Source organism: Streptopelia decaocto (genome assembly GCF_964273445.1).
Source record: "Streptopelia decaocto genome assembly, chromosome: 6".
Classification (NCBI taxonomy): Eukaryota; Metazoa; Chordata; class Aves; order Columbiformes; family Columbidae; genus Streptopelia; species Streptopelia decaocto.
The window spans coordinates 51819952-51830161 of NC_138660.1; positions in this window are offsets into that span (position 1 = coordinate 51819952).

A 10210-nucleotide genomic window follows, 5' to 3' on the forward strand; every position below is an offset into this window, starting at 1 on the left:
AGGGGAGAAAGGTGTCTGGTGGGAAAGGACATCTCCCGAGAAGGGCAGGAATGGAGCTCAATCCCCAAATCCTAAAGTGCTGTGACTGTGGCAACAGGAAGCCCACAGCAGGGATGGGGAGTCAGGAGGCTCCAGGAACCACAGCTGCCATAGACCAATTGTGGTTATAACTCTGTTCACATCCTGGGCAGCCCCTGAAGTGTGCATGGGCTGAGCAGGGACAAGCCTCTTCTCATCCCTTCTCCAACATCTGGTCCTCAAATCAAGCGACAAAAGTGCCTCACACCCCTGCCTGCATTCAGACTTGATTTAACATTATGCTTTGGTGCCGGGCTCACCTGCCATGAGGGATTCACATACTGAGATGCCTCCAGGGACCTCTCTTCAAGGCATCTCCTCTGACTCCCTCCAGCATCAGTACCAGGCTACTGAGACCACACAAGGATCAGGCTCCCTCTCAGTCTGAGTGACATGTGTCATGGAAGGGGCACCAGGAACAGGACTTCTGGGTCCTGCCTGGTTCCCAGCCTGGCTACTTCTCGCTGCATTGTTCACAGGAGCTCTTGTGTGCTGGCATCAGAGCTGACAACATCCATCCTGCAGGCAGGTTGCATGGCTGACCTGCTGGCTGCAAACTGCTTCCAGGGAAAGACTGCTTATCATCTAGCACATCCTGGGTTTCCCATTGCTGCCAGGCTCCTCTTTCAGTCCAACCAACACCACCTGCAGGGGAGCCCCTGCACTATCTGGGATATCTGCCTCGCAGCCAGGGATGATGCCCAGTGACCTTGCAGGTGTGGTTTTAGCAGTCAGCCACATCAAAGCGAGTCCGGGGCGCTCCATCCCACCACAGGCTTCGGCACCCATGAACAGTGAGCATGACACATCATGACGACACAGCTTGCTTCTCCTTGCAAGGCTGGGCAGGCAATGTGTGCAGGGTGGGATATGAAGGAGAAACAAGAGTGCTGTCACCTTGCACTTCACAGCCACCTTGGGCTTGCTCTGGGTCCTACAGCTGGAAGAATGTGGCAGAAGTCTTCTCCTGATTTTGCACCTCTCCTGTGACAGCCCCCACCTCCTGGGGACAAGTGTCCTCAAAGATTACCAACCTGCCTGGCTCAAACACTTCCAGCACTGCAGAATCCTCAGTCCTGGCCAAAAGCACTTCAGTGTTCTGGCTGCTGGAAATGTGCCTCCTTGCCAGCCCTGGCATGAACTCCCAGCCCGTGGCTCCCAGGGGCTATGGAGCACACCTTTAGCCAGGACAGGGCTACCAACACCAGTCCAGGCCTGGCTTTGCTCCCAGAGGTCACTTGGCAAAAGCCCCTTCCTCCTGCAGGTATTTACCCCAGCTGGTCATGGCCGAGGATTTGCACTGGCCATGTCATGATGTGGTGCATCCTTATTATTCGGCAGCTGTTGCAAACAGCTGGAGACTTTGGCCTTGCCTGTTTTCCTCGTTCTTTACTTGGAGTCAGCCCTTTAGGATGGCGCTGGGGATATGTGTATCGGCACCTAGGCTGAGAGCACAAGTGAGCAGAGAGTTTGGGGGCCTTTTGTGATGACACATGCCCATGGTCTGGTGCAGGCAGTGTCATCAACGGCAGAGGGGTGCAGCCTGTCCCGAGCACTAGGATCCTGCAGCAGCAGGGACACAGTGAGGTGTGTATGAGCAGCAGAGATGAGGCTCACATGGACGTGTCCCCATGCATGTGACAGGAATGCTGTCCATATCCGTGCAAGCAGCAAATGAAAGCAAGTCACCAGGCATCACTACTTGTGCTACTCTTTCTTCTTTCACTGTTTGGCACGTCTCCTGATTTCTGATCCTCTCTCAGCAGCTTCCTTGGCAATTTATTCAAGCAGCAATGCTATGGCTGGAGGGACCCAGCAAGGCCACCCAGCCCACCTCCAGCCTCAGGCCAGGCCCATTTGCAGCCCATTCGCCAGGGAGAAACGGGGTATTCCCCCCCCAGCAAGACCCGTGTGCTACGTGCAGAGTGTGATGGGGAAGTGGGTCGCTGTCGGGTGGGGGGAGCTTGCCGTTCACCAGCACGAGTGGGAGGGTGAACTGGAAAGAGCCTCCTCTCCCAGTGGAGCACCACCGCCCAGGCTTGATGAGGCGTGTGCTCCTGCGCCACCTGTACACGCCTTGGGTGCCTCTAACTGCCTGGAACAGGTATTCATGGTCCAGCGGAGCATGCCCTATCATGTCTTCATGCCACGGTGCTCAACAAGCACCTCCCCTCCCTGCAGCTGCAGCCGTGCTGGAGCATTCCTCTGGGGAGGGTTGCCTCATACCGGGAGGGATGGGGGGCTGTGGATGCCCACCCCCTGCTCCCCAAGTGCACTGTGCTCTTCCCCACCACAGCACCCTCATCACCTTCTCAGTTTGGTCCCTACAGTGAGAGCCCACTGCAGCCATGGAGGCAGTGCTCCTGGCCAGCACAAGGAGGTGTTCTCAGGAGAAATTTCAGGGCTGCTGTACAGGTGTGGGGAGAACCCTGGGGTGGCTGTGCCCCTTCTTTCATGTGGACGTGGCTGAGGGTGATGCCGCCCTCCACAACCAGTGCAGAGCAGAAGCCACATGTGGCAGGGGCAGAGACAGCGCATTAGGGCTTGGATCTCCTTGCTCCATGGAGAGTCTTCTTCCAGCTCCTTGCCAAGGGTGGATGGAGTTGCTGGAAGGATGAAGTATTCTGAAGGAAGTCAGAGCACTTCCAGACATAGGCAAAAAGATGGAGTTGGAGAGATGGGGTCTCCCCAAATGGACGATACCTGTGGAGCTGACTCAACCCTGCCCTGTGAGAGCCTTTGGAAGAGGAAGGTACTACAGAGTGACACTCTCACCAGGGGCCTGGAGGAGCTCCCTGGCCATGCTGCCAAGCACTGGTCCTCTTTTGTCTTGAGAGTGTGGATGGGAGAGGAAAAGCCCTGAGACAGGAGGGCAAATGCAGCTTCTGGTGCTACCCAAGCTCAGTCAGAATCACTTCTAGCTGAACCCACCAGATTCACACAGGCACACAAGAGAAGGTTGGCACAGGCAAAACTGAGACAAGGAGGAAGGGTGACATATGGAGAACCCCCCACAGGTACCAACTCTGCTGCCCCAAAGCTGAGAAGAGAGCCCAGCATCCCTGCAGTCAGCAGTGGTGAACAGGAAACTGTCCAGCAACAAGGTCATTTGCTATGAGAAAGAGCCCCCCTCCAGTGGCCAGAGCTGGACATGGAGAACTGAGATTTCCCAAGTCACAAGTGCCTCAGAAGCACCACTGCAGTATCTGCTGTGGCCTGGGTTCTTGGTTTGCTTTTGAGCAGTGACATAAGTGACCCAGTGACCCGTCAGGATGGGTGCCAACTTCATCTGCCAAGTCCTGCTGCATCCTTGGTACCCAGAGCAAAGCCCAACAGGCAGGAAGCAAGTTATGACACTTGACAGGGGAAGCAGGGGAGAGGGTTGGAGCATGTACAGCCCCTGCAACCCCCACATTTGTGCCCTCAAGGGGTGTCCCTAAGGGTCTGGTCTCACACTGCCACGGGTGTTTTTTAATCCAGGTTCTCCCTAGCTTAGCCCAGCTCTTGTGTGTGTGTGTGACCACCTTGGGGCTCTGCCCATCACCTGGCTGGGCTCATCCCCCTTTCATACTGCTCTGGGCCACCTCTCCCCAGAGCAGAAGGGACTGTGCCTGTCAGCTGGCCCTGGCCGTGCTGGGTTGCAGCATCCCGGGGTGTGCTGCATCCTGGGGTGCCCCTGGACCCCGCGTGTGCTGGGGCCTGGCAGGGGCTGGTTAAGTCATGTGTTTTGCGTTGGGTTTCTCCCCCTCCTGGAAAGTCCCAGTGCGGAGCAGTGGGGCTGAGCCGACCGCACACAGCTGCGGGCCACCACATGAGAGGAGCCAGCTCCCCGGGGATTACAGAGCCCCGGGAGCCTGGGGAGGAGGCAGGAGCACCCGCGCCGTGGCCCTTTCATCTCTCCCCTGCCTCACTCCCCCTTTCATGTCTGCCTCTCTGGCCACGCTTTCTTTTCCTCCGCTGCCTTTGCTCTCTTTGCACTTGGCCTCTTTTCCCTGCCTTCCCCCCAGCCCTTCCCGCTGCACCTGGCTGTGCTGGCTGCCTCTGCACCACTCCTGTCGCCCCCCACAAGGACCCTGTGCTTTCATCCCCTGGCCCCCAGCCACCTGCTCTCCCCTGCACTGGCGTCCTGCCCCCACAGCCGCTCTGCCCTTCCATCATCTCCCTCCCCATCTCAAAACCTCCCACTGCCATGGGGTGAAGAAGAGGAGTGGCACAAAGTCCCCCTCATGTGTTCTCCATCCATGTTCAAAAAGCTCTTCCCTCTTTCTTCCATCAGTCCTGTTGTCCCCACCAGGCTGCTTCCAGAGTCATCCCCCTCCCGAGATGTGCCCTGCACTGTCACAGCCAGGCATCCTCTTGTCTCATCCATCTACCCCATCGAAGTGACAAGCTGGGGATGTTGGTGGACCCTGATGTCCCTCCTTGCCACCAGCACCCACCTTTCTTTTCTTCAGCTCCAGCTGGGGGACAGAAAAAAGGCACCAGTTCATGCAGCAACCAGGACTGGGCACTCCCTGAGAGAGGTCTCTGGTTGAGGGATAAAGGAAAGTGGTGGGCGCCCTGTTCTCATGAGTTACAGACCTGTGCCAGGCACCAGTGTCCTTTACACACTCTCCAAGAGGTCTGAGGTGTCCCTGGTGTTTCCTGGGGCAGAGAACCACATGCCAGGACTGAGAGACTAGAGAACATTTGGATCCAAACCTACCTGCAGCTATTACAGCAGGGGACACATCACGAGCAAGGTGGTCCAACGGTTAGAGCATTCCCTCCAAGCCCACAGGCCTCCCTGGGGAGACGTGGTGTCCATCTGCTTGGTGGGGATCTCAGTCATCATTCCCTTCCCAGATACACTATCAGACTCCTTTCTCCAGCTGCTCTTACTCTGGAGACTGCCCACCCTGTTCCTCTGCACCCACTGCCTCCCCTCAGATCTTCTGCCTAAGGGGCTCAGTGCACCCCAAATTCTGCTCCCAGTGTTTTTAGTTCCTACCTTCTTCATCCCTTGTCCAGCATCCCTCAGGAGCTCTTCCCACTCCAGCCCTTGGAGCTGCCCTGGCTCCATCACAGCCTTCTGCCCAAGCCCTCCCTCTGCTCTCCATCTCCACATCCCACCCATTTCCAGACACTGCTGGCCCCTCTGCAGGTGCCTGGGAGCCCCATGTCCAGGGGCACACAGCCGTGAAACACCAAGGGCTGGTGCAGCTGTGGCTGACCAAGGAGTCTGCGGTCCTCCCAGGCAGCGGGGGCACCTCTGCTGCCAGCATGTCTGGTCAATCAATGAGCTCAACACAGTGGTGGATGTAGCCTCCTCATCAAGTAGGTGACCCAGCCCTCATTGTGGATGGCAATGCCACCAGGATGCTGTGCCATGGGGTGATGGGCAGGAGCTGGGCCTGGTAGGGGGAGCACAGGACTACTGAGCCCCTCTCCCGAGGCAGCTGTTGCCTCGCTGTAGGTACCTCGCCTTGCCAAGCAGGTAACCTAGGGCCAAACTATTTTTTTTTCTTTTTCAGGGGGTTGCACAGGTGTTGGTGCCAAACATGACATGTCGGGGCTGAACTTCATGAAAGCCTCAGAGCACCTCCCTGCAGCTCAGCTTCCAGCACGGTGCCAGCCAGGCTCTCAGGAATGGTCTGAAGCCATGACCACCTGCTTCTCAACCAGAGGAAGCATGAAGGCCAGTTGCCCAGAACAAAGCAAAGAAGGGTCTGCCCTCTGCTCCCCTTGGACCAGAAGATGGAACAAGGCTTTGAGCTCCAGTGACTTCCAGTAGCCCAGGTGCATCTGGCTGCTTTTGTGGGTCAGCAGCCCACCAGGCTCTGCTAGCCAGCACTGCTGGCTCTGCCCATGGCCATGCTCATGCCACCCTAGCAGGTGGGATGGGATGAGGGGTGCCAGGGAACCATCCCTTGTGGCTCTGCTTCATGTTGGCTCTTCTGGGAGCAGGAATGGAATTTGGATGGGGCTGGGCGTTCCCATGTAGCGATTCCCCCGGGCAGGATCTGGCTCTGATGACTGTTCTGCGCGGGGAAGAAATACCTGAGATGTTACTCACAGCTCATTGGGGCATGATGTAGCAACTCCTCACTGGTTCCCCCCACCCTCCAGCCAAAGTTCCTCCTGTGATCTCCTGGGGAAAGTCCCAGCCCCCCCAACCCCCCACTGCCACCCCCAGAGACCTTCCCCACCCTTGCTGGAGCTTTCCAGAAGCAGGAAATGAGCTGGGGCTTTGGGTGAGAGGAGAAGGGACCAGAGCAACCTGCAGTGCTGGAGGGAATCCACTGTCCCCTTTGTTCTTCATTATGTGTCTGGTGATGGGCACAAGGCCAGGGCCTGAGAGAGCACCACTCAGGGGTATCCACATCTGGACAACCACACATATGGCTTCAGGTCTGGCAGAAGTGCAAACCGATCAGGCCAACTCAGATCTCTGTTGCATTTTCAGCAGTCACAATCAGGTCGGGTTTCCCCATCGCTCTCCACAACCGCAGGGGCAAGAAGTGAGATTTACTTTCAGTTTGCTGGATGGAGCTGAGAAGCTCTCCTGATCCTGGGACAGGGAACTTCAAAATTTGAGTAAACAGCTGGAATTCACATGGCTCAAGCAGGGCCACCAGGCTGGTGGTTCCCTCTGCAGCAGGGTCCCTCAAGGACGGAGAAATCTCTAGAGCTTGGGCCAAAATCCTTGATGAAACTGGAGTATATTCCACCTCGTTTTGCTAGCATGGGCTTGCTGCCATCTTTAAAGCCTTTAGTGCTCTTTTCATTACATGTGTGTGAAAGAAATGGCCATTTCTTTTTGTTTTGGAACTTCCTTAGTGATTTGACTCTGCAGGGAGACGATGAGAGAGCATCGGGAAAATCTGGTCCCCTCTGCTAGAAACCACCTCCATCATCTGCCTGGACTCTTCTACCCTGATGGCCATTCCTCTCTCTTGTGTGTTGCGCCTTGAACCTCCCATTTCAGCCCAGCCCCGTGTGCAATGCCCTCCAGGGTGGAGGTGTCCCTCGCAGGTCAGGTGGACCATGCAGCAGAAGGTGCAAGGCTGGATGGAGCAGCTCAGCAGGCTCAAATAGTCCCTCCATGTGAGGAAACACAACTCTTTGGTGGAACTGGGACAGATCCCATCTGTGGATCAGGGAGACTGCACTCAGGCTCATGGAAAAGGGGAGGTTTGGGATGCTCAGACCCTGGGGAGCCAAGCCTTTGCTGCTAGCTGGCTCTGGAGGCCCAGCAGTGGCCATGGGGAGAGGAGATGTCCTGCATGCTCTCCATGCCCAGCAGTGTGGTTATTAGGGTGGCTGCCCAGCACCTGGTTCCCAGCTAGAGAAGCATGGGGAGACAGATTTTGTAACCACAGGCACACTGGAGTCTTGCTTGTGGTTCCCAGACACTCAGCAAGGGAAGCCACAGAGCAGGTCCTGAAGGCTGGTATTGCTTTGGGAGCCAGCTGGCCCCAGAAGGCAATGAGCTCCTGCAGCCAGGAAGCCTGTGCCCTGGAGCTGCCTGCACCCAGCGCGTGCTGTCTGCACCCAGAGCGTGCTGCCTGCAGCCCAAAGCACCCCTACAGCACAGCTCTTGTACCCCTGACCATGCTGCTTGCAGACCCAGCAAGATCAAGGGATCTTTTTATGTTTTCCCCTGAATGTCCCAGGGTCCAAGCTCAGACAGGGGCTCCACTGAACCAAATAGCACCGGGCACTGTAACTTGCCAGGCTCGGTGGCCAGGCTGTGCTGGGAGTCCCACCCTGACTACACCAGCATTACTGGTGTGCCATTTCACAACACTGTGTTCCTAAAATGAGGGGGTGAGGGGAGACGAAGCTGCAGTCTTTGCAGCCTCAGGATGCTCAGAGCCTGGCCCCTTGCTGGGGGATGTGAGATGTAGGGAAACAGCCCTGCCCTGCCTCCCATCTCTGCATCATCAAACACGCCTTGTCCCCACTCCAGTCTCCTCCCCAGGTCTGCCCAGCCAGAGGAGCTCTGTGCTGGGATCCAGCTGCTGCAGTGCAGGTGGCCCGGGATTAGCAAGCAGGGGAGTGAAGGGGCCGGTGCAGTGTGGGGAGAGCTCGAGGGTGAGCCAGTCATCATCCCAGGCAGCCCTGAGATCACAGGCGCCTGCAAAGTAGCCCTTGGGAGGTGGGAAGCCAATGCCATCTACAAAGTGTCAAAGCATGATGGATGTGCAGAGGCCCACTGCCCTGGGTAACACAGCCCTGGGGACACGAGGGTCTGGTCAGCCTGGGAGGGAGGAGGGAGACGAAGTGGCCACAGGACATGAGGGTGTTCGACTAGTGCTTGGGGTAAAGGGTGAAAGACAAATGACTTGTGCATTTGGAAAAAGGGCCTTGATGTTGGAGATGGATATTGGACAAGGAAAAGCATGATCTCAGGTGGGAAAATGAACTGCTAGAGCATGCCCTGCCAGAGTAAGCTCACCCCACAGGAGCACTGCTGTTGTCATGCCCCACAGGGTGAGCCTGGTGCCCTGTCCCTGCAAGGTCACCAGCCCCAGATCTTTGATGCCAGGACCCTCTGCCGTGGCCGTGTGCCATGCTGTCCCTGTTGCTGGCAGGCAGAGCCACATGGGCTAGCAGGTCACAGGAGCTCCCTCCAGCACCTCCAGCACCTTCTTCCTCAGCCCCTAAAACACACCTGGCTCCAGGGCTGAGGACTCCATCCACTGGGACCCTCCTGGAGGGGCAAAGTCCACCCTCCCACCCAGGGTGGCCGAGGGCAGAGCACCCATCCCAGCTGACCCAGCTCCCCACTGCCCGAGGGAGCATTATGAAACAGGGACACAGGCCGCTCCCTGCTGAGCTCAGGGTTCTCACTTCCTTCCAGCCTGGTATTTTCCTACTTGATTTTTTTTTTTTTAATTCACTTTTTTTTTTTTTTTTTAATTTTGTGTAGCCCTAAGGGGTGCGCAGCCGTGGGAGGAGCGGGGAAGTTATCAGCCACAAGATACCAGCTGCATGATTCACTGCCTGGATCCCACAGGCTGCTGCAGCTGGATGGGTGCCCTTCCCACCACCAAAGTGAGGTGTCATTTGCAGACCCCCATCACCTGTCCCGTCCTCACTGCCTTCCCCTCTCCCCACCCTCTGGCCCCCTCATCCCTCCCCAGGAGCATGCGGGGCAGCGGCACAGCCCCCAGCCCCGGCATGGCCATGGGTGTGCGGGGCCAACAGCTGGGATTCCCACGGGATGGATGAGGTCCAGCATGTGGCCAGCTGGGCAGGAGCCCCCCAACAGCCACCTTGCAAGGGTTTGGGGTGCCCATGGGGGGTGCCCACCTCCTGCCAGTCTGCAAACAGCTCCTAGGGCTGTTATTATGGGATGGCAGCAGAGCAGCAGGGAGAAAGTCTCAGCACAAGTGGGTAAGCAGTAGCGAAGGTCCCCCTCCATCGTTCTGGCACCCTGCAGGAGTGGGGAGACCCAGGCAGCAGGAAGAGCAGGGTGCTGCACTCCAAAATACCCCGTGCTGTCTCAAATCCACTTTTATTCACAATCAGAAAATAACTTACCATACAATAACACAGGCACGCACAGCACAGCCCCAGGCACCCTCCCTCCAGCCATGGTGCTACAGTCCAAGCCAGCCCAAGCTCTGCCCTGGCAGAGGTGAGCCCCAGCCCGGGGAGCTGGGTCCCTCTCCATCCCATGGGATGCTCCATCCCCATCCTGCTCAGAGCTCAGCCTTGCGTGTGGCCAGAGGAACCCGTGCACGGTGCCAGCGCGTGTCCTCCCCTCCCGCCCACCCGGGCTCCCCGTGCCCTGCTGTCCCCCACCCCACCCCGCCCCATCCCACTGGGTGCCAGCGGATGGTCCCCCACCCCTGTGCCCACCCCCCGCCCTCCCCCGAGCAGTGCTGGTGTTGGCGGTCTGTACAGCATGGCTGTGTGCTCCCCAGGGCCGGGAGCCTTGGTGCTCTGGTGCAGGGCCGGGCAGGCAGTGGGCAGCCCTGCCCTCCCCGGGTGACGACAAAGTGCTGATTTTGGAGGGTGCCAAGCATTTCCACTCCCCCTCCCCTCAGAGCGGAGGGAAGCGGGTACCACATCTCCATCTCCCCTCCCAGCGCCAATCCCTGTCTCCCTCCCCCCCTGCGGGCAGATGTGTTTGTCCCTGGCA